General features: G+C 38.4%; 1 long non-coding RNA gene across 1 annotated transcript in view; it reads right to left on the reverse strand.

The window, feature by feature from the left end:
• Positions 1-4006: 4006 nt before the first annotated feature.
• Positions 4007-23749, reverse strand: part of LOC131083962 (uncharacterized) — an 81674-nt gene continuing 61931 nt past the window's right edge. Inside the window, exon 4 of the long non-coding RNA XR_009114496.1 lies at positions 4007-4088. This is a non-coding gene — a long non-coding RNA (uncharacterized LOC131083962). The remainder of the gene's footprint in view (positions 4089-23749) is intronic.

Below are 23749 nucleotides of genomic sequence, written 5' to 3' on the forward strand. Positions count from 1 at the left end.
TTTGTTCTGATACAATTACTTTGTTGGGTTTCATTTTGATATAAATCTTCCTCTTTCTTGTTTTGTAATGTCAGTTTTCAGCAGCAGGAAGTCACTGGGGTTTTTGTGGTAGCAAAAGGACAAAGTATTTGCTAATAAAATGACAATGCAAAACAGGACAAAATGACATAATTTTGCACTTAGGTAAGCTGGAGATAGAGGAACAAAAGTGTTTCAGGATTGCTGATAGGCACAAACTATAGAGGTTAAGGTGGCATATTGTTGGACCCTGAGCTGCATCCCAGCATCCTGAAGTCACGAAGACCTTATTTGGCATGCAGAGAAGGAGGGTTTATTTACCTTACAAGGACTAATTATTATTCAATGGAAGCATCTTTTCAGGACAAAACACTTAGTACTTGCATTTCTTGCCTCTGCAAAAGTGCTGCAGATATTTCACAAGGACAGACTTTTCAAGTATATGCATTTCCTCTCTGTGGCTAAAAATAAAGATTACTTTTCTATAGTGTTTTGACATTTTGATCTCAATTGAAGCATATGATAAAAATTTGATTCACTGACTGTCTCCAGTATGACCTGAAATTCAGCTTTAGAATAAGTAAAGGTAAAAGAAGGAAAACACAAAGTGAATAGTGTACTTGCACAAGAGAGATCTCTGTCCATTCCTGGGTCAAGGAAGCTACAGGCTCCTAATGCTTCTACTTCTCTTCAGAAATCATAGACTTTGTTTCCTCTATTAAGTTAATAACAATCACTGTGTCACAGAAGATCAAATTACTTGTCCAAAAACACAAATGAAGTCCATGAATAAGCCAGAGTTCACCTTAGCTTTCTAGACACTGACCCTGTCCCAGACTGCTTTAGTTATTCAATTTAGAAACAGCTTAAAACAGACTAGAACAGTGTGGAGCACATTGCTCAGAGAAAGGATTTGTCTGTGGTGCCAAATGTGACTCAGTGCACTCTCTCAACAGGGTCTTACCAGGCTTTTGACCAGATGTCCCAGGAGATGTGGGAAACTGAAGGCAGTACTCTTCCTTCAGATTCAGCTCTTTAAGCTCAAAAGTGTTCTTGCAGAGATTCAGGGCTTCTTTGTTCTCAACACATTTTAGAGCTTTTCCAAGCCTTCATCTGGGGCTCCACTGACCTCCACAGTTGCTCTCCCACCAGTGTCACAGCAAAAGTGAAAAAAGGAGCTCAGCTGTAACATTGCTTTCCTTTGTCTTTTCAGGAACCTTTTTCTTTGATTTTCTAACTGCCTTGTTTTTTGTTTAAAGAATCTTAAATAATACAATGACAGCTACTCATTATTCATTTTACATTCATTATGGGGTACTTATGGTGTTGCTGATACCAACAATAAACTACTTGACCTGCATTAGTATTTTTAATACTTATTTCAGAAGAACAGAAATTGTGTTTATGAAAGGGCAGACATTTACCAGGTGCATTACAAATCTAGTTAGAATTTTAAAAAGTTGGCTCTTCTGATGCCTGAGTTACTGAGCTTGAAAGATACAACTGCTATTAATTTCTCATACTGGGCAGATTGTCACACACAGTTTGGAAATGGGTGAATGTGATTCAGTTCTCATGTGATTTTGTTGTATTGAACAAGAAACACAAACACTGTAAAAACAGAACCATCAAAAATGTTTTCAAATGTTGCTAAAGCCACTCTCTGTTGTACCAGACAGAAAGAAATACAGTAAGTGAGCATCCCATCAGTCCCTCCATGGAATGGGTCACACACCATCAATAGGCAGTGCCACAAGGGCAGTATGGAAGGATTCCATGTCCACAGTCTCCTCATAGTGACAGCAGACCAAGATCCATCACAGCAGGACCATGTGCACCTTTCTTATCTTTTCCTTTCTTCAGCTGGAAAATGAGTTTAGAATAGGACTTTAGGTTCTTTTGCTGAACGAGGTACATGAGCTACTGGGAATATGTCAGCTCTCTGGCACCCTAAGCTCCAAGCAGAAATTGTTTTTCTGGGACTGTAGAGTCCTCTGACTTTTCTCCATAGTGCCTGAGGCTCCTATTCTTCCCTTCCAGACCCAATCCTATAATTCTCAGGACCAAATAGCTCAAAGTGCTCATCTTCACCCAAAGCACAGAGCTCTGGTTTCTTGTCCACCAGCCCATTTCATGGGGGGAAGAGGAGGTGGCAGGGAGATTAGGCTAATTTAATTCTTCTGATCACTAAGAAGCAGAAAACACAGGTGATGCACTCCAGTAAGACCTTCTTGTCTAACCTGCATCAGAACTAGTAAAATTCTCACTTTAGCTGCATATGTGTAACACTGAGAATTTCTATCTTAAGTAGAGAAAAATATTCTGTCTTGGCAAGAAAAGCTGTTAACATCAAAGAGTCTAAATTTGAGTTCTCAGTGTTTCTAAACTTATTCCCATGGTATTCCTCTTGCATACTCAATCCAGTGAAATGTTGAAAATGTTTTTTCTATTCTTTTGTATTTAAAAATAGATTGATGGAAAGGAATTCTTTTGGCAGCACTTAGAGATGGCTCATAGATCTATTATATTCCAGGACCTTTGTCTTTGCCCATTTTTACACTGCAGTAACAAAGTGAAGTGTCTTATGCCTCATTGCAAACTGATTTTCTCTCTCTTCTCTTTTAGTTTAATTTAGTTTTATGAAAAGATATTTTGAAAAAAACCCAAAAACCAAAAAATGAAGAGAACATTACTAAAAATAAAATCAAGCAAAGAACATGTGATGAAGAGTTGCAGAGTCCTCTCAGTCCAGAAGAACAGACTTAACAAAAAATGTGCCTTTTTCTTAACCCCATTACAATTAATTCAATAATAAGTAGGAGCTTATTAAGATCTGGGAAGAACTCCTATTATAGTTATGGGTGTCCACACAGGGGAATGGGATCTCTAGAGCAAATCTCTATCCATGTTTATCATAATCTCACCAAAAACTTCTACCTTAACCACTTCATTCCAGAATCTTTCTGCACCCTCCTATGAGCAAGAGAAAACTCACATTCAGAAAGAAAGTGGAAGTGGAAGTAGGTGCTGAAGAACAAAGATGTGGCATTCTGGAGACCACACCTCAAAGATCTTCCTCAAAGGCCTTTATCTCTAACTTCAGATAATAAGTTCATAAAAGAGGGTCTCCAGCCAGTGCTGTGATAGATATCTGATTAAAAGATCAGCAAGTCTTCACAATTTGGCTTTGTGGGGCTGTATTTCATGTACTACCCACAATCTACTCTCCTAAATCCCTGTGCTCCCTCCCCGGGCCACAGAATTGCAGGTGTGCAGCAATTGCAGGTTGTGAAAGCACCCCTAGGCTATGCTCTGGATAGGAATTAAGTCAATTGTTAGGTCCTGGGAATCTTACTCTCTTTTCATATCTAAAACTTTTTAATACCTTTCCTTTTCCTTCTACAGAAAGGAGAAAAATCTTGAGGAAAATCCTAACAAGGCTGCTGAACTGCTGGTGCAGTCCATTGCAGTTTCAGGCACAAAAGAACACTACCTCCCTTGGAAATTTCTCATCCTTGTTCCAGGCATTAGCTCCCTCAACTTCACTTGCCAAGAAGACCCAAGCTGAGCAGGGGATTCACTGCACTCACAGGGGCACTAAGTACTGAGTTGCTATCCTGGTTCTTTATTATGGAACTATTTCCATTTTGAAGGGAGCTGCCTGTAATTTCCAGCTAGGTCTTTAACAGAGCCTTTTACTTAATTGTTGACAAAGCTTTTTTTTCACTTTTTATAATAAACTGTCTTTCTGAATTTAATTTCTCATCTTGAAAATATACCTTTTTTAGTTCACTAAAGCTGTAGGTTCACTTTTCTTGTGCCTCTGAAGGATCCTAATACCAGTAAGAATTCCCAAAACACAAGACAGAACTTTAGCAGATTTTGAAATGGTTAGCTATTTTAGACTTACCCATAGAGCTTACTTTCCAAGAACATTCAGATTTCTCCTTTGGAAGCATACTGTTCATTTCTCTCTGTTGTTGCCAGCAGGGAGAAATGAACATATTCCTCTATTGATCTTACTTGGAGCATTTAGGCCTCAAGAGATCAACCAGTGGCAGGAAAAGCACCTGGCATAAGGAGTAAAAAGATGTGGTTGAAATGCAGTAATCCCAAAATCTTCAAATAGCTGTGTAAAATGTTCTTGAGCATGAGTTGACTTTAGGTTGGCATCTCTGTATTTTGACAGGAATTGCAACGACAGCCTGAAGGGAAATGTCTGTTAAAGGCCAGAATGCTGACTGTTATTGCATTCAGAGGGACAGAGAGCAAGGAACTTCTTTACCTTCTCTGGATATGGTTACACAGCAAGCTGTTTGGCTTCTAGCAGTTTAGCCACTGCCAATCACACTTGTCACATAGCTGTGTTCTAGTTCTGCATCCACAGCAAAGATTTTAGAGCTTGCTAACCATATATCTGCACTTAGACAACATACACAATTCCCACTAAATCAGACAAATGGATGCTGCTGAGCCATCTGTTTGGAAGTGTGTTTAGTTATATAACCCAAGTTACAAGTACTTCCTCACAGATGAAGATATCTCAGTTTAGATGGCCACAGAGAGGGGACTGTGCATCTGAAATATCCCCACAAGACCAAAAAATACTATGCAGGAACTGTAAAAAACCTGTGCTTTTCTGCAGAAGTGTGGAAGCCTGGTAGGATTCCTTGGGTCATCACAAATGGCACTGAAATCTAGACTTAGACCACTGCACTGAACCTTACTGTCTTCATTTGAGTGAATATCTAGATATTCCTTAGTTTAATATGAGACTTATTTAGACTGGAGTTCAGAAAGTAGACCAGATGGCAAAATACAGGGATGTTAGGATTTATGAGTCTTTAAAAATAAAGGTGTTCTTTTTGGTTGATTGATTCAGAGTAAGAATCACAAGACTACACTCTATTCCCAAATTTGCACTTGCTACTAATGTGAAGTGCCCCTTGAGATTCTTGTGCTGCTTTGATAAATACTTACAATCAGACCAACTAGAAATGTGACTGGCTTTCTTTGGTACTTAATAGACATGAACATAAAATATTTTTTGAAACATATCATTTGTTGGAGTTGAATACTATTTTGCAGCATTAGTAGTTCTTGTCTTACTTGTATTACTCCACAGTTTGGTTTATATTATATCTATTTGTAGATCATATTTTAATAATAGAAACAAACATTTATCAGAAATTTTCAGTGCTCTTCTCCTAGAGACATGATATTTTCCCTAGTTTCTGTTTGGTATTTTTATAAATGAAATGTTTTTGCTTTGTACATGTGTTTCACTTGCTCATTTAACTGTGTTTTTCTGTTCTACACAGACTCTCAACCCATGCTCATCATCTAAGCATCTGAATCACTCTTCAAGCATATGAGTAGTATAGGAGGTCCAGATCAGTCAGTAATCCCATGATTCTGCCTTGTCTCTTTAGCTCAGCTCTCACATTTCAACCTCTGATCTGAGCCTGGAGATCAGTTTGGTGAACACCTCAGACCAAAGGGCCCACTACCCCAAGATGCAGGAGCTGAATTCTGCATTATGGCAGAAAGCTAGGTTGTGTCACACCTTTTAAACATATCCTCAAGACTCTGAAACCTTTCCATGAGTATTGATGACCTTATTCAGGAGTCTTGAGAAGGGTGATGGAGGAAGATTTCATGCTCTGATGGAGGAAGATCATATAAACAAACCTTTCAGAGCTCATGCTGGTGTGCATTCAGGACATACAGCTGTTAAGATCAAAGGATCTCTCAAGGTTGACACAAACTTTATATTCTGTTCTGCACAGGCCTTTCTCAAAAAGGACTGGCTGGCTGGTCCCAGTTCAGGCAGGGACCAGCCAGCCAGTTCAGCAGGTATTTCTGAGATTACTGACAGGAAAAAGGAAACCTATTTCTGTGTTATACCTCAAGCCTCACAGGTTTATTATTATTACTTTTACTACTGAGAATTTTCATGGCTCTAAAGGAAAAAAATATATATATTTCAGAAATGGTTATCTGTATCCTCCTCTGAGGAGGAGAGGCAGCAAGTTTTGAAAGACTTTGCCTCAATCAGAGAAAAATTTTTGGTCTGAAACACAAACCACTTGTTAGTCAGCAGCAGGCATGTTCTTCATGTAACATTCTCCACTCTTAGTGACCATTATTATAACAGGAGATCCCTGATCTCCAGAGAGCAGACTGTACATTCCTATTCCAAGGTTGTCACTAGGACATAGAAAGATCAGGAGAGACAGGGACAATATTCTCACCTACAGTGAGGCCCTTCTAATCAACACTGTAGCCTATACGATGTGTTCATAAAGGAAGCTACATCTAGCAGGCTGATTCCTGCTGCCAGAAAGGCTGGTCAGTGCATGCCAGGGATGTGCTGCTTCACTGATTTCCCTTGTTTCCTCAAAGGAGATAATTTTCTTCTTTATTCAAATATGATTTGAATAAAGAAGAAAATTAAGTGCAAGGTAACTGTTTTCTATTTTTTCCTGCAAAGAGCAGATGCAGGGTCAGATTTTACCATCACTACTCACATTTAGTAGTGCTTCCTAGTTAAATAAGTTATTACTGTCTACTAATCCAAAAATGTCTAAAGAAATTTAGCAAAATCGGCCTAAGAGTAAACATATATTATTGACATATTCTGTATTTGTATGATTAAAGGGAGATACCAAGTTATTCAAGTACCAAATTTAGACTCCATCAATGACAGTAGGCTACATAATTCATCTGATGATCTGGACACAAGTCTCAAGTCTCCCCTGCTGTGTATAATACTATATATCTGCCCAATTACAAGCCTGAAGAAGTGCTTCAGCTAGTTCAGATAATTAAATTTTAAATCTAATGTTCATATGAATTTTTAACATGCTATGAAAACCCGGGGTTCATAAATCATTCATAAATCACAGTAACACGTGAAGGCATTCTTGGCCATCTCCAACCAATTTGTCCCTCAGATCAACAAAAATCCTTTTAGAACTTTGATCAGCTAATATATGCCTTTTTAAAATATGCCTCTTTATAGATCCTGGAGAGCTGGCTCTGCTCTATAAGAAACATTTCCATAGGCTTACCAGCAAAGGAAGGGGAAATGGTACATATATACTCATTAGAAAGGACAATCTCAAAAAAGAAAAGAAAACATCCATAAAGGCTAGGCAAAGGAAGTTGTTTTCCTTGGCTATAAGAAGGATACTTCTGCCTGACCTAAAGAAGTGACTTTGCATTATAGTTGATGTGGCAGATTTGGTCTATTCTTTTGTTGGAATATTCATTTGTATCACTTTTGGAAGAAGGGGCATGCAACTTGGAAGGATTTCAAGGATGTTGTGATGTTATGAAGCCGAAAAAATAGAAGGGACAAAGCTCAGCTAGAACTTTGTCTGCTGCCAAAAAAACACAACAGAAAATTTTTCTATGAATCAGAAACACAAGGAGACTCTTCAGCCTTTACTGGATGCAGAGGGAAGCACAGTGACAAAGGATGGGAAAATGGCTGATGTACATAATGTCCTCTTTGCTTCAGTAGAACCAGGTGCCCTTGGGGTACCCAGCTCCTGGAGCTAGAAACAGGGAGAGGAAGCACAATGAAATCCCCATAATCCATAATCCAAAGGGATCATGGGTCAACAACCTGCTACACCACTTAGACCCACACAAGCTCATGGGGACAGATGGGATCCACCCAAAGGTGCTGAGGGAGCTGGGGCACCTTCCATAATTAACCAGCAGTCCCGACTAACTGAAAGGACCTATTTTCTGGAATTTAGCAAATGGGACACGCATCTACAAGATGGTTCAGGAGGAGCCAGGGAACTACAGGCCCATCAGCCTGACCTTGGATACCAGGGAAGGCAATGAAACAGATCATCTTGACTGGCTGAAAGCTGCCCAGCAGAAAAGGACCTTGGGGTTGACAGCAGCTGAACATGAGCCAGATGGCCAAGAAAGCCAAAGACATCCTGGCCTGTGTCAGCAATAGTGTGTCCAGCAGGACCAGGGCAGTAATTGTCCCCCTGTACTCAGCACTGGTGAGGCCATACCTGAACTGTGTTCATTTCTGGCCCCATCTCTGCAAGAAGGACATTGAGGGGCTGGAGCAAATCCAGAGAAGTGCAGTGGAGCTGGGGAAGGCTCTGGGGCATAAATCTTATAGTGAGTGGCTGAGGAAGCTGTGGGTGTTCAGCCTGGAGAAAAGGAGGTTCAAGGAGCACCATATCACTCTCTACAAACACTTGAGAGGAGGTTGTAGCAAGGTCAGGGTTGATCTCTTGGTCCAGGTAACAAGTGAAAAGACAAAGCCTCAAGTTGCTCCAGCAGGGGTTGAGTATTAGGAAAAATTTCCTCTCTGAAAGAGTGGCCAAGCATTCAAACAGGCTGCCCAGGGAACTCATGGAATCACCAGCCCTGGAAATGGCCACAAGATGTGTGGATGTGACACCTGGGGATATGGTTTAACCGTAAACAGAGTAGTGCTGGGTTAATGGCTGGACCCAGTCATGGAGGTCTTTTCCAACCTTAGTGATTCTGTCATTCTAGAAAAGAAAAGAAGAACAGAAACATGTTGAAATACAACATTCTTTGGTCATTGGTGTTCAAAAGAGTTTAGTCAGAAAGATGACCCCTTACAAAGCAATCTACAGATATGTGAGTAACTTCACTGTAGAGAGCTACGTTCACTAAGCATGAAGCATCAGCAACAGAAAAAAATAAACAAAAAATTGTGAGTTTTCTCATCTTTCAGAAAAGTTTTTGAACAGAGAAGCAACCTGTTGTACCTGCAAATAAAAATCCCTATTTTTAAGATCTGAGACAATAATTGCCTTAATAGCTTCCTCTCCCTTTGGTGGTTTTGTGGGGACAACCTCTTGTTCTACAGCCTCAGGCTGCTTTTTTCAACCTTGCCTTCTACCACAAACGTGGGAGGTTGCATTTTCAGAAATGGCCATTACTCTTGGGACCCAGGTCTTCTGTTTAAGCCTTGTCTGCCCATTGCTGTTTTTAAATCCCTAATGGGTCTGACATAGGTATCTAACCTTTCTGTTCACCATCTTGAGCAGAATTGCAATATAGAGGGCTTAATTTACGTATGAAGGAGACCCATCTCATAGTTCACCCACATTCAGTATTTGAGCTAACTCACTCAAATCCTAGCCTAGGAATTTTTGCACTGAACCTCAGGCAGACTCTAGACCTAGGCATAAGTTCTGTGTCAGACAAGAGCATTGAAAGACAACTTTATTGAATCCCTGAATATAAGGCTACATTTTTGAAATAATAGCATTAGGCTTTTCCAGAAAATTCTCAGTAGATAAAGAGACAAATACTTCAGATTTGGAAATCTAATTCCTAGGAAAAGGTAGAATTTTTTTTCCTAAAACCACAAACCCCATTATTCACATTTTCCAGAAGCCAGCTGAGGACAAGAGCCATGTGCCATCTTCCATGAATGCCATCCTTATGTGCTTAAATTTCATCACATGATGAGCTTTGGCAGACACCAAACTGTTAGTGCCACGAGACAGACAAATGTCTGAAAGAGCAGAGCTTTCAATGATGAGCACTGTATCTGTCTCAAGGAAGAAACCCATCTGCATTCCTAGCCAAAATCCCTTTGTAAGGAACACTGCCTTCTGTCTTCACACTTCTCTGCCAGAGTATTGGTCAGATTTCCTATCTTGCCTCCTACTTAAGCTGCTTCTTAAAGCTCACATTAGCATCTTAGTGAAAAATTAATCATTTTATAATTGATATCCAGCAATTAGAGTTCTACACTTCAGTTTCATTTTATTATTTCTGTAAAGTTATCTGAAAGGGTTAACAAGGCTTAAATATTTTAAATAAAATCAGAGCCATTAATTATCTGCCTTTTTATAATAGAAATTATGCATCCAATTTCAATGGAAGATTATCTGAAAGTGTATCTGAGTCACTCTCCATGATGTTATCAAAGTTAGTAACAGCCTTACTAGGACAGTCCAGGGAATAAGAAACACTAATTATATTGTCTGGTTCTGACTGGCTCCATAGTACTTTATAAAAATAAAAAGCTATTGTATGTAGCCTACTTAAATCTAACACAAGAGAGCCTCATGAACAGAAACTTAGAAAAATCCTAATGTAGGCTTTGCCATTTGAAAGATCTTGGAGGCTAATTCAAACAAGAACAATCTTTTAAGAATGCCTGTTTGATTGTTTTTTTCAAGCTCTTATGATTGATTTGGCATGCAGGAGAGTAATAGAATTGTAACAACTGTGATGAAGCTTTCTTAAATAGAAACTGACATTTCTGACATATGGGTTTTTTTCCTTCTTAATGTTCAATCGATTTGAACATAAAAATATAATTCACTGCAGAACACATGAAAGTCCTTAGACCTTTTTCTGAGACTAGGCTGGAACTGATGGGCTATTGGGATTTATTTTTCCTTAAAAACCAGAAGAAATTATATCTTACACATCATCTGCTATTCAATCCAAAATTTTCTTTGCCCAGTCTCAACTAAAGCAGGCAAAATTCCTAATATGCCTAATTTTCCTTGTTAGCCTACCTGCTGCACACACAGCATTTTCCACAGAAGAGAAGTTTTTCTTTTCCACAGTGAGGAAGCTTTTAATTGCAATATGCTATGGTTTGCATGTCAACAATGAGTGGGACAGCCTTTTTCTGATGCCCAAAAACTTCTCAGTAAGAATTGTGATGATTACTAATTTGTGAGCAGCTGTTTCTGAATCTGAGGAAAGGGTCTCAACAGGTTATACTCAAAAAACCCTCTGGAACAGAGACAGAGTAAAGAGGTAAAAAAAGTTATAGAAACAGGAGATAATGAGGAAGCTGTAGCTAACTCATGGGAAAAAATGAACTTTACAGGGAAATATGCCTCAATTTCTAAACCATACCTCAGGTATGAGCTAAATGTTTTTGTTTATGGGAGGTAAGGTCCTGCTGGAGTCCTGCTAGCGATGGAGACTACACAGCCACTTCTAAACACACACTAAAGGACCAAATTTACATATTATATTCAATTATTACAGGAAAATAGGAAATGTTTTTTCATAGGAAAAAAAGAAACACGTCAGTAGTCTGTATCATCAAGTGGTCTGTATCATCAAGTTCTTGATAATATTCCAAATGTTTGTTACAATATTTCATCCAGTCCTCTGTGCCATATTTTTTATTAAAAAATCCTAGGGTTCTCCCTCATTGGACATTGTCTGGGAATTACTAATGGATTCATATAGAAGTTTTTTATAACATACCCTAGGGATTTATTGAAAGTCCTGAAAAAAACTTTGGCAGTGCTGAAGCAGCAAGGCAAATACGTCATAGCTACGCACCACAGAGCCTCGCTGCTCATTTGGTACTTTCTCCAGAATACACAGGCAAATCACTGACAATTATGTCTGAAGGCTCTCTAATGCCATTAAGTATCAGTGGGTAAAGGAAAAGGGCTCCCACACAACCTCTACACAGAAGCCAGTATATTGGCTTTCTCAGACAATATACTGTGCTTAAAAAGAACAAACATATTTATTCTGAAATATTTTACTCACAAATAAACCTCTACCTTCCATCCTCATCCACAACCAATATAACCAGAAAACCCTCTCCCTCATTTGCTGTAGAATTCTTGTCTCCTTAAGAATCTTTTACTTTTTAGCTACATAGGGGGCTGCCAGGGTGGCTTCAGGAGTTCAGGACATAGGACAGATGTGCATGAGTATCACCCAAGTCCAGATATGTCACAGAGTCACCTGGAGATCGTAGGTTTTTGTTTCCCAGAACACTGACTGGGGCCACAGTGTTGCCTCAAGTCTGTTCCAAGCATTGACACATCACTGTTAAGCTAAAAAACGAAAAATCATCTCCTTTCCCGCAAGGAAACTTTGTTCTTGTCCCTCTCTGAGCTCCAGGTTTGTCACTAGGGGATGCTCTGTTGGGAGGTCCACAAGGGCCAGCCCTGAACCCCAGCTAATACTCCAAGCTGAAGCCTGGCTGGGCTTATTCAGACATCTGTGTCCCTGTGCTGCACCTCCCAGTATGCCTGACTTTGAGAAGGTGTTTGACCAGCAAGAAGCCAGCTAGCATCCGGCTGGGCTCACTGTCCAGGCTCTGCTCCAGCTCAGAGCATCTGTCTGCTCCAGATGAGCTGTCCCTCCAAGCAGAACAGCTGTACTCCCACAAGTGTCATCTCAACCAGAGTGCCTGCACAGACACACTGCAAGCCAAGCTAGCAGTGAATAACAGACAACTGCAACACAGCATTTCATCTCAACTCCCTATTGTCATCTCAACTACCTATTGTCACATGTTTCTGACATATACATCCCTGAAAAGAACTGGCCTGAGGCTACATTGCAGGATTTAAGTCCCATTTCTGGTTGTGTCTATGCTCACTATACAGAAATAATAGAGTCTCATGGCTTTTCTCAAATATGTGTATGTCACAAAATGTCTGTTTCCTCCCACAGATCTAAGAGCAACTTCCCAGTCAAAGTGAGGGAATTCATAAATAGAAATTAAATGTTGTATTGGGCTTCAGAACACCTTCACTGAAGGAGTGGGCAGGAGGCAGCAGATTCCTTCTTACTGCTTCTCCAAGATGTCACACTACACTCCTGAATAATGTACTGCAGTCCTACAGTAGGGGCACAAGGCCACATGTAATGACCAGAGGAAAATATGATATTCCAACATTAAAACACATCAGGAAATATTTTGCTGGTTTTTGTATTTGAAAGAATTAAGGAGCTGTAGAATTAAGCTTTGAAAGCCTAGATTTATGCTTTGCTCCTCTTCAACCACCCTGAAGTCATAGCTACCAACACCAGAGAAATAACTATCAACTTTATAGGACTAAAAAGTTTCAGAGTCATGAACCTAGCTCTGTAACTGCTGAGTGACAGTCACTGTTCAAGGAAAGCTGCTTATGTGCATGAAGATTTTCATATGGGTACATTTTGCAGAATCCAAGGTTTTGAGGCATCCTAGTCAATAAGCATGATAAAATCCTTTTAAGCAGCTGTGTGAATGGATGCTAACATGAGTGGAAGACAATTCTTCCATGACTCATCTTCAGCCTTCTGCAAAACAGAAATGCAATTACAAGAAGATAGTGAAAATGAGTAATTAGACCTTGAGCTGCAGGTGATGTGCACTGAGAAACATTTGGATATCTTTCTAGAGGATGCATCATGATCACTGCTACCTTGCTGGGGAAAAAGGTGATTCTTGCAAAAGAATTATAACTACAACAACCTTAGAGTTAATGTTTCTCACATTACTGTGATGCTCCCACATGAGTTTTGAAAATATCCAGCATTCAACTCAGTTTTAGAAATTTCCCTTTAGATGGCAATCTATAAGAGATTTCAAGGGAAGAGAGGGTTTTTGAAGTCTGTAATTACAGACATGAAACACATTTTGCCACACAGCCCTTCTTTAGCTGTGTTGCTTAATTTCAAGGCTCAGTGCTGCTATTATCAACTAAACTGCATACTCTATCCATAATAAAACCAAATAGATCCTTCTGGAATGGAGATACTTAAACACATTAAAATTATTTAGAGTCTTTGCTCTCATTATGCCAACATGACTCCCTTAGGCACCCAAGTAATGAGAAGAAATAAGGCCTAAAGTCTGATACTGCTGTGAGTTAATCCTGCTTACACAGCACCTGTACCCTACCCATCCCACAGTAAACCTGAGAAAACTGCACTGAGAGCAGTGGGACAGATATATGTGTGTGTGTTTGTGTGACTGACAGGCATTTGCCTTTGTCATAATACTTAATAATACAATGTACAATTGACAAATACGTTTTGTGCTGTAGACAAATAAGTGCTGCTTATTTGCTTCTGACCTGCTGCCCAGAGTCCTATGACAAAAAAAGAATTTTCTAAAGATCTATCCACTGCTCACTAGTTTTGATATACTGCAGTTGGCAGCACATTGTCTTCAGTTCTCCTACAAAACTTAGTCACTTTTTTTTAAGGTAAGTAAGGATCTTCAATAGTTATCATAACTCCTTGAAACCCTCATGGCTTCTCTGTTTTTATTTTTTATACATTAAAATTCTGGTGATATCCCTAAATACAAAAATCAAGTAGAACCCAGAGTAAAGTACAATTTTTTTCTTAAAGCTTAAAGAATGAGTTCATTTTCAATAGACTTCCAAGGAGACATCAGAGAAATTTAATGGAAAAAATATTTCCAAATGCTGCAACCATTAGCAGAAAATTCTAATATAAATCAAGGGATTTATTAGCTCTATTGCTAATAAATAATAGCTCATTGCTACTGGAGCTCCTTGGCTATCATAAAACTAATGGTTCCATGATCAGGCTGGAATTTGGGGATCAGGAACTTCCCTACACCCTACACTTGTCAGGCTTACAAAACTCCTCTGTATCAGCTTACATTTGGATCAAAGTACTCTCAGGTTGTACAAGTCTTACACTGGGGTCAGCAATATTTCTAAATTTGTCTTGAATAACAACATTGGATATCATATCAAATTTAAATAAGAACTGTAAATTTTCCCTGCTTGGAAGCTTAGCATTATCTGGCAAAAGCAAACAGTATCTTCAGTGCACATGTCCAGCCCTGAGGCAAAATAAACAGCCTTCTGTGGAAGGTAAAAACAAGCTGATTTGTCTCTTAAATTCTCTACTTGCACTGTGAAAAGAATACATTCTTTTACTTGGATACACAATGATTAGTACAAGATTGAAGATCACAGGAGAGATCTCTTTAAATACATTAATATGATTTAAAAAGTTATTAATTACTTTTATTGCTACCTAAAACAATAGCCATCCTAATATAATAACAGGTCATTATATATTATCTACCATCCTCTTGTTTAATATGCAATTTTTATGTTAGGCAGATGTAAAAAATAAGCAATGATAATTAATATTATTTCATTCTAGCTGATGAAACCTTGATTCACTGTTTAAAAGCATTGTAGCTATTTTCTTCTGAAAGGCCAAGATCCAAGTAGCTCTTTATTAATTTAAATATATTGGATAATACTTGAACAAAATAATGTCAAGTGGAAATTTAAATCCAGATGAGTCAAAGGAGTGAAATTTAGCAGATCATAATGAAATTATCCCTTCTATAAGGATTTGTTACTGTTCTAGTGGCAACTTCATCTTATCAAAAATTACCATTCCCATTGCAAAACTACTCTCATACTCCACAGTACATAACTCAGGTATTACAAATAAACTTCCTTCAAATATTCAAGTTGCTATAGATTTTCTGATTTCCATTAGCATTTTACACCTTTACAGGAAAAGACCAATTTCTTCTCTTTTTTGTAAATTATCATTCAATATTAGAGTGGAGGAGAGAATTTTCCTCTTATAGCTACCAGCACCCACAACTTCTTTTATATTCTGGGCTTGTTCTTCCACCTAATTTCCATGGCAGTATTTTGATGGGTGCTACATTCCGAGGGAAAATCTTCCTTTTAAATATTTCATTTTCAGTAATTAATGAATTATATCCTGCCTCTATTGAAGTAAAATGTAAACTTCTTACAATTTTAAAGGCAACAGATTTTAGCCCAACATAGAGGACATGGCACGTAATTCCTCTCCAGAATAACGAGAGACCAGAAACATAATCTCCAATAATAACTAGCGAACACTTGGACTCAAAGTGAGTTTGGTCTCATTAATCTGCTTATAAATATGAATTTATCATTTTGAATATTAAACTAAAATAAATAATAGCAGTTCTGAATGTTCAAACTTTTTTTGTTGTTCTACAATAGTCTCTAAGAAGTGAATGAGAAAAAGAGAGGGAAGGAGCTAATAATTACTTTGGATATAACACCCAATAGGGAAGGGAAGGTCAAATAAATCCAGCATTTAGATGCTTGAAAATACCTTCAAAAGGAAGATGGAATTATGCCCTATTAGGTTTATTTAACATTATGAAAATGTTCTAAAATGTACTAAAAAACTCAGGGAAAATCATCTTTGATATTACACCTACAAACATGAACCATATGGCCCATAAGAACGGTAACATTTGGAAAAATAATGAAGACACAATGTGGAAAGGAAGGAGGTGAAAAAAGGAGTGGAGGAGGTTTAGTTAACACCCATTTAAGACCAGAACATCATGAGTATTTTGTTACAGTACTACAGGTCCTGGGCTTTCATTCAAGTGTGAGAGTTGATGACAGCTGAGCCAGCCAAGAGACTGCACTGGCAACCTGGGATTGGACTGTTTCAGAAAGAGCACATTTTGTAGCACCACTTACCATGTGATTTCCCTTTCTCAAGTTAAAAGCCTCCATCCAAACAAGGACAAGCTCAATTTCAAAACAAATCCTTTGCAAGCTGCTCTGAAGTCCACCATCCACTGCTGCTCTAACATGAGAATTTCATGTAAGCTTAGCCATTTCTGTCAGCGCTCCTAGGTTTTCTCTCTTCATCTTCAGATTGAACAAGGACAATAGGTGCTTGTGTATCCAATACTGATTTGTCCCTAGGTTTCACAGTGGGGAGACTACACAGTTGAAATTAAGGAAACTGGTTTTAGTTTGATAGGAAATGTAAAGGGTATTAGACTCTATTCATCCTAAAAACCTTGTGGACTTCCAACTCTTGTGTAAGTGGTCACACAACATGTACAGTCATAACCAAAACAGCATCCAAGCAATGATGGTGAGCAGGCCCTGAAACATCTGACACAGCAACACACAGGATGGGTGCCTGAGGTAAAATAATTCATCTGTCTGGGCCCAAAACCAGTTATGCACATACCACAAAGAAATGCTGGAGAATCCTCACATTGCCTTTCCTGCAGGCTGTATTCCACCTTCATAACTGGATCTCACACCCACTCCACCCCCCAGTTCATACAGGAGGTCATTCAGGACACTCCTATGGCCAGTTTCATTCAGCAGAGCAAAGACCATCACTGCATCACCTCACTGCTATCTATCAAACTCCATCTCTTTTATCAAAGCTGTCAATTTAGCTGCTGGGACAATCTTTGCCTGGAACTGGGAATTTCTAGGCTAAAAATCTTATCTGGAATAAGGCATTGTAATAACAAGAACCATAAATTTATTATTTTTCATTTAGGAATAGCCACCATGATTACACTAGTTCAAAAATCAGAAGCTGAAAACTCACAAGTCTATTACAAATATAAATTTAATGTTTTCTTATTTATTTTAATGTGTTTGAAACACAAGGTGTACCTTAGAACAGAAGCTTTAAAAACTACATCGTAATTAATGCTGAAAATTGCCACATTATTTGAGAAAATTTCAACCATTTTAAGAATGAAAATGTAATTACTAGATTCACACTTCAAGACTTTTAAGTTAAAATAGGTATTTTAGACTATACACTAAATATAGATACAACTGTACTTTCCTATTTTTAATAGAAGATATTATCTCACTATGAATTTGGTGCTTTCTTTAGTTCAGCATCCTGTCAGTTTTCAATCTTTCTGGATGTGCGGACCATTATGAGTTTTCAAGTGAAGCTCAAACACCTTTAAAAATATTTTATGGTGCAGTGTTCAGAGACCACAAGTAATCTGATCACACCCCTCCGGACACCACAGGCTAAGCCATTTTATCTACATCTCTAACACGCCCTGTTACTTCTCCACCAAGCCCTGTTATGTGTGTTACACAAAATATCATACTTCATAAAGCACCTCCTTCATTGCAAGTTAATCACCCACACTGCTAAAGACCTGATTCTACATCTGATTACAGGTTTGTTTGGTTTTTATTCCCAAATTCTGGGGTTTGTGGTGTAATTTTTTTTAGACTGAAAGAGAGCATTACTACCTGATGATATTTTCCTGGAACTTTTGTACCATAATCAAGTCACCTCTCAGTTATCTTATAATCTTTAATTATGCCATTATAAGACATTTTCTCTAATGTTCAAATAACTGTTGCAGCTCTTCTCTGAGGCCTCACTATTTTTTCTCTGCAAATACTGTAATTCCACTGTCAGTTTACAATCATTTTAGCAGTCAGATTTTATTGACTTAACTTACTTGAACTTTCTCAGGTACTGCATGAGTCACTGATTGCAAAACTCTCCTGAACTATGTCAAAACTGTTCAATGTCAGAGTTCACTATGTGCTGACCATTGAAATCCATTTGCCTATTTACCCATTCTCCCAAATCAGATTTTCAGTTCAGACCAATCCCTACAATTATGAATCCCATCTCCACCCAGAAAAGCTCAAACGATTTCATGAGGGATTTCTGTCTCAAATATTCATTTTCCATGAGTTCTCCATAACTCTGACAACCTTGAGCTTGAATAGATGAAGATTTAGTTTTGCAGCTAGACTGAAGAGAAATGCTTCTGTACTGCTATAGTTGGCACCACCATCAGATATTCAGCTTCTTGTGTCTCTTACGTTGCTCTGCTGCTATTTCCACTCTGAGGTGTCAGTGTGGTTTTGTGTATAGACTTTTACAGCATCAGTAAATGTTTAGTGTCCCAAAACCCTTTGGCTACCATGTCCCATATGGAGAAATTAATGTCACACATTAATTGTGGACTTGTTTTGAATTTATCCCTGTAACATTTCATTGGTCTCCCTTGTATTTTAAGACCTGAAAAGGAGTTTTGGCAGTCTGTCATTTGACATATGTACCAGCATAGTTAGCAGATGGCTTAACCTAGATGAACCTGCTGCGGCATTATTTTTATGTTGATTACCTAACAGCACCCTAAGACTTCACTGTTCAGGATTTTGTTCTGCCAGCAACAGACAATGCAGCAGCAGTTTGTTTATTATCAGTAAGGTAGAGAGGTAAATCCTTTTAAAAGGCAATTTTCTAGTTACAGAGCATTACATTTTACTCTGATCCAGAATGTTGGCATTACTTGCTAGGAGGGCATTACCTTCCAAAATTATCTTATTGTCTCCTGGCAACCAAAGTGCTCTTGTTAGAATGCCAAAAAGCATTCCACAGTGACCCAGCAAAGGAGGTGATACTAATTTTCTTTATTTCCATCTTGAACTAAGGCCAGTGGATATACTGTAACTACTTCTTCATTTTTTTTTTTCTCCTTGCAAAGGAAATTGCTAAAAATGTTACACAGTTTCTACTGTATTGTAACACAGAGGAAGATCTCTTCCTCTGGCTCTGAGTCAAATGATATAATGTGTCTAATTGTATATACTCCTAACTGCACTAATGTTGCCAACACCTGCTACAAGGCAGGATGAGCCTTGCTGTTATCCCACTTCCTTCAAACTGCCCATCAGTGTATGTCCAAGTTTTCTCTATTCAGTACCCATAGATGTTGTCATCACCCTACTGACCAGAACCTCCAAGACATCGGTAACAAAGCACATTCAATGTCCAGGAGACCTAGAAGGCCAGATAAAACTGATGGTGATGGCAGGCAAATGATCCGAGGGGACAAGGAGAAGGGCACAAAGGGCATCCTCATTGATTCTCTTGACAATGTTTTGGAATGGGTCTTGATTTTTAGTTGGCCATTTTTAATAACTGTGTTATGTTCTCTGAACCAGAAACAGCTGCAGTATTAAATAGGCAAATGCTGTTGAAGCCTTTCTGATGCTCTATAAAGTCTTAGAGTACAAATCAAACTGATGAATATGTCAGTAGCATTTCCTTATAATTTAATTTCAATGCCAAGAATAAGACTTGCAGCTTTTTAATAATCTCACAGTCCTGCATCTTGAATATGCTGTTCTTCTGCTGTCAGAAAGAGGGGAATTGAAAATTTTTTTCTGCAACAAAAACTTAAAACATTGGTACACTTACACACATGCACAAAATGCACAAAACTGTAAGAAGGTAATATATGGACAAAAGCCTGAACTGAGCAAGCAGTTACCCAATTTTCTGAGATCAGCTTGTTGAGCTCGTACCCAAAGGCTATGCCATAGATCACAAGGTGCTACAGATCAGAATAAATTTTCAGTATCAATTCTAAACTCCTCTCTGTTTATCTCTCATGTATAAAAATAGCTGTAGCTTCCAGGGCTGACTTAATAGCTCTGTCAAAGGACCGTTCACACTTTCCAACAATCCTATTAATATAGAAGACATTAAGTTCTATTGCTAAGTAACTGGATGCACATCAGCTGAAAACACAACGCCTCAGTGCTAGAGAAGATAAACATCAAAATACATATCAGAGTATGATAGAACTAAGTACATGACTTAACAAGTATTTTCCATAGAGGAAAATCTACTAAAAGGCACAGAAGGATATTTTGCATAATTTGTCACAAGTTCACTATCAAAATCCAATCTCTATTGCTGAACTTCCTTTTCCTTTTCAGTAAACAAATGAATGGACAAAACACATGCACATCCTGAGGACCTCTGAAAGAAAAATTCTTTTTAGGGGGTCTACATAGTGACTATAAACTTTAGCATATCCAAAAATATTAGTTTGCAATGTAAGTAGGAAATTGTAGTCATGCTAACCTTCATGAATTTCTTGAAAATCCAATTTGGAGCAGTAACAACAGCTTCAAGGATCATTTTCAAGGATCAATTTGCACACAGAAAATTTGAAGCTTTAACAACATTATATTTCCTTTAACAAGAGTTGTCAAGAGCAATCGAGGTACAGACATGTTACTTGCTACTTGGGTAGTACATCGTATGAGGATCACCCAAATTCCAAGTAAGACACTCTCTCCTTATTACACAAAGACATTATTCAGATCTGAGTGAGGCTGCACATCCACAGAGGCAGGGTCAGAAACATGCACAGGCTTGTATTCTAATTGTGGGGCTATGAGCAGGAGCAGGAGGAAGCAATCAGCTGTTAGGGTAGTGTGAGATGACAAAATGGCCTTTTCCTATCCCTTGTGAGGGCTCACCAACCACACCATGCTGACCTAGAATAGTCCATAGAAAATTACTGAGAGAGCCACTGCTGACTACAGTTTAAAATATGACTTACTTCTGGATGCATTGCTCACATGACTATGCTGCAAGAGGTATTTTCTGCTATGCTGCCACCTGAGGCTGCTTTCCTCCCCCAGGGCCCCAGCCAGCATGCCAGGGAGCATTGCCACCATGCAGTAGGGGGATGCAGTGTAACACCTGAGCAGCAGGCAGGACAGAATGTGCTCACTCCACAGGGAGATGCCTCTGAGCCCAGCCAGGCAGGAGCTCAGCAGCCGTGCCTGTGTTCCAGTGGCGCAACACAGGGTGAGCCTGCACTCAGACACAGCCTGAGGACCTGCAAAACATGGCACAGACACAGAATGTGCTTCATCTCCATAACAGTCTTCCCTCTAAGGCAGCCACTAAGTTAGATGACCTCTTAAATAACTGCTTGTCTTTCCTATGTGTCGTGTTCCCCAAATTCAATTCTGTATGCAAAACTGCCCTTCAGGAACAGATCAATGCAAATCTCTGGAAAGCCACATGAAGCCTTTAAAAAGACAAGCTATTCTAATATTTTATTAGTAGTTCAAAGTGAATCTGGAGAGATGAACACTACAACCATCCCTTACCTGCAGTTGTCAAGGTAACAGCTGCTCTAGGATTAATGCTCAAAAGATAGTTTGTCTTTCATCACAAACACTACAAACATTACATGTATTCATCAGCTGGCTGCTCACCAGCCTTTTCTTTACTGCTGCTCTTCCCAGGACACTTATTCTATTAGTTTTTCAAGAGCAATAGCCCCAAGTCAGGAGGGATTTTTTAAATTGCATGTTTATACATTATTTATTTACTTTTCAGCAGGCATATGATTATTGCCAACTCACCTCTCAATTACCTCATCCACAGTGGTCCATTTGTCTTCCACAAGACAAATATATTACCTCTCTAATTTAATTCTGTGAAAATACATTGCCTATCTTTATCTTGAGAAACTTTAATTAACTACTTCTGCATTTCCAAAGCATCTACCTATTTCATTTTTTTCCCTATATTGTACTGACCTAAAGGAGGGCATTAGGTCTTCTCTTAAAGCAAGACAGATCTCCCCCAAGAAAGAATTTCTCTCACTAAGAAATTTTACTTGCTCTTAGCATTTTCCAAACATCTTGCAGGGCATAATCCTAAAGACTGAAAAGAGATTTAGAGGAAATGGCCTTGTAAACAATGTAATATTTATACAATTTCTGTATAAATATTTAAAGAACACCTCTGGTTCACAGATTTGGTGTGCATAATAGAAAATCATTCCTCAGACATATTGGCAGTTGGTGTGAACTCTGCTGATAAAAAAAAAGCAGCCTCTAGGAACTCCAGTTCATTTGTTATAGACATCCAAAAGCTTAGTATTTTTCTTTTCTTTATTTCTCTCCTGTAAGAATCCTCTTAATCTTGAACAGCAATGTCATTCTGTGCCTTAAAAATTGACAGTGCTATTCAATGATGAAATCCAGCAGCCTTATGACCTTGCTTCTTGTTACACTGCCTCAAAACAACTCATTAGACTTGCTCTATATACAATAGCATCCAGTATCAGTCCCAGAGTAAGGGAACACCATCATTTTTTTCCTAAGAATTCAGACAGGAGAAACAAATTACTTCTGTAAGCCAGAACAAGAGGCGCTAAAGGAGTATTCTTGACAAGAAAATTCCAATCATGGGAAGTATCAAGTTAGGACATGTGGCATTTTTTTCCTCATCCAGGTGAGTTTCACAAAGTAATTGCTCCATTCAACACCCAACTGAGAAAAGTAAATGTTCAGGAGATTGTAGCATTAAGTCTTGCTATCATTGCACTTGGACCATCCTGTGTAAGCTGGAATTCTGTATTCACCTGGCAGTTACTGGCTCTCTATTTCAGAGTTTAAAAAATATATGACTAATGTCAGGGTTCCAGTTTAAAAACTTCCACTGAATATTTGAAAATCTCTCATGTAATCCCATTATATAATCACAGCAAATAATGGACTTATATACTTTATATACAAATCAGAGCTCTCAACATTTTTTTCTGTTTTCCTTCTCTTTACTCAAGAAAACAAAAGCTGAACCTGGAAGAATACTTTTTTTTTTTTTTAATGTAATTGCTCAATGAGCTCTGATAGTTGGATAGAACTCATTTCACTTTCCTGCTATTCAGGCTTCACAACTGACAGGACTTCATGTAAAAGCAGGCAAGTTACAATGTCCCTAATATGCATAAAATTAATCTCTTTTATAATTTATTTTATTAATGTGGTATCTGAAACATGAACTTGAAAGGATGATACTTATTTGGGAGAATACAAATGCCTTGTTTGTAAAACAATATTGAGTAAGCCTTAGTGACATACTGACACATTTTTGAAAATCATGTCAGATTCTTATGAATTATAGCTGAGGATATCATACTTCTAATGCTCATAGCTATTTGTATAGTTAATTATCTTCTCTTTTGATTTGATTTAAAGAAGAAAAATTGAGGAAGCTGGATGAATTTCAGAGTAGAGATAAAAGGCAGAAAACATTTTAGGGTGTCATAAAGGTAAACCTGCTTGGGAAGCCTAGTTCATAGCCTAGTTCACCATTCTGTGGTAACTCTTCCATGCAGACTACCTTGGAGTACACAAACAAGAGGCTACCTCATGCAATGGCATTTTTAATGACTTGTTTTCTGAGTTAACACTTTCAGGTATTTACTCTCAGGGCTAGTATTGCTCCAACAGGAACTCAACCTGTGAATACAACATCCAAGCTAGCCTGAGGTGCTATGTGCAAGCTTGTATTTCTGGGTACTGAT

Source organism: Melospiza georgiana, chromosome 5 (genome assembly GCF_028018845.1).
Source record: "Melospiza georgiana isolate bMelGeo1 chromosome 5, bMelGeo1.pri, whole genome shotgun sequence".
Lineage (NCBI taxonomy): Eukaryota > Metazoa > Chordata > Aves > Passeriformes > Passerellidae > Melospiza > Melospiza georgiana.